General features: G+C 45.9%; 1 pseudogene; it reads left to right on the top strand.

Annotated features, from left to right (window-relative positions):
- The first annotated feature begins 451 nt into the window (after positions 1–451).
- Positions 452–1,961, top strand: LOC119585431 (annotated as a pseudogene).
- Positions 1,962–1,968: the final 7 nt, after the last annotated feature.

Here is a 1,968-nt window from a genome sequence, read left to right as displayed (position 1 = left end):
TACTTGATTTAGTATATTAAGAAATTCTGGATTCCCACACACGCGAGTCACAGAGGTGTTGATCAAATTCCCTTTTCTGGAACCGGAGGAGCTGGCGCCATCGCTCTCAGTGCACCGCAAGGAACGTCCGCGGTCTGGCCTCTTGGACACGCGACCGACAGCGCACTGGCGTCCTCCTTCACCAGATAGTCAACGAGACCGAGATGCACGGAATTAGAAGAGTAACAAACGCCGCTTCTACAATAGGCCTCACTTTAAACTATTTTATCCCTGCCTACCTTTTGCATCCGGTAAGAATTTTCATACTGTCTTGGTCTTTATTCTTTCTTGGCATTGGGCAACGACCGTCGTGAAAGTTTTACCTTACGAATAGTGACGTCATAAGAACAGGGCACGTGTGGAGGCGACCTCTGGGGCAGCATGTGAAACCGCCCTCAGTCGTGCCCGAGCAACCAGCGAGGCTTGACGGCTAGCCTGTGACTGTCGAGGACTTGCGAGGCAGAATTTAAGTAATCTCGGGATCTACTGAAGATAAGAGATACCCAAATTCTGTGAGAAATATATTTTCTGATTTATACTGTGGAGAGACTGTGGCATTGTTGTGCACGAGACTTACATTTGAAGCAGAAATTTAATATTTTAAAATGTTTCTTGCAAGGGAAGAACATCGAAGAAAAATATGGTAGAGTTGTGATGGATGTTTTTCTTTTACCAATATTATAAACTAAAATAGAAAAAAGGAAAACAACTACTCATCAGTCGCAAATAATTTTGACTGTTCTTAGTGGACGAACTGCTGACAGTAAAAAAATTAATAAGGATTAATGCAAAGCAATACTCACTTCAGTCTGTCTGGTAAAACTGGTGACTTTAACGCTAACCAAATACTGATCTGAACCGTGAAGGGGGATCGCTTTGCTTATATATGAAAACTGCATAGATCTGAGAGCGATAGTAATCCTAGTGTTACGTATCGGCTTTCTGAAGATGGAGATGGCGGAAAACAGAAGGGAGAAAACCAACAGTGGCGGAAATGCTAAGGCGGAGCGCGGTGAAGAGAAATATGGATTGCGGCCTCGCACAGTCATCAAGAGGTTACAGCAAGACAGGTTCAAACAAGAGGTATCGCCCAAGAGGCCAGGTCGCTCGAAGTCCAGGCCAGCACCGCTATCCAAGTACAGGAGAAAGACAGCTAACGCTCGGGAACGTCATCGCATGAGAGACATAAACAATGCATTCGATTCGCTGCGAAAAGTTCTCCCAGAGGCCATGGAGGTTCACGCGAGCCCATCATCCATGACCAAGATCACGACCCTCCGTCTGGCCGTCAGCTACATCAGGGCGCTGACGGAGGTGCTGGAGGATGACACGGATAATGACCTTTTGGCCCTCCAGAACAGCCTGCAGAACTCTCTCCAGCAGACCCTACACAAGTCGCTAAATCACTCCTTTCCCAGAACAACTGCTCGGAGAGCAGGGCGTCAAGCACCGGGAAAACCCTTTTGCATCCATTTTTCCACCAGTACAATCTCAGATTCCCCAGGAAATTTTTTCCTCATAAAAACCCCTCCTCGGCACCTGCTCTCCTTTCTAGGGCCCCGAGGGTCACTCAGCGCCCCAGGACTGGAAAATTTCTCCCCGAGACTCTGGTTTTTGGAGGAAACCCCTTGACGTCTTTCATGACATTCCGATGTTGTCCGAAGCGGTTCCAATAGACATTCTCCTTGTGCCAGAGAAGAGCAGCCTTCCCTTCTCAACACTGTGTAGTTAATGGTTACATGAGTTTCTTCGTTGTGGATTTGTGTAGTTAATGTTAAGTCTTACATCCATCCTATATTTGTGTAAGAAAGTGAATAACTTTACATTCATTAGGATGTCTAGTTAAGGTTCTTAATAGCATGGTACTGATTACAGGTTGTTTATCTCATGGCCTTATGACAAGATGTCACATTTGTATGACAGAGTTGT

Source organism: Penaeus monodon, chromosome 19, assembly GCF_015228065.2.
Source record: "Penaeus monodon isolate SGIC_2016 chromosome 19, NSTDA_Pmon_1, whole genome shotgun sequence".
In the NCBI taxonomy this organism is placed as follows: Eukaryota; Metazoa; Arthropoda; class Malacostraca; order Decapoda; family Penaeidae; genus Penaeus; species Penaeus monodon.
Note: the sequence above shows the minus strand (reverse complement) of the source record. Positions and strands in the feature narration are given on the sequence as shown.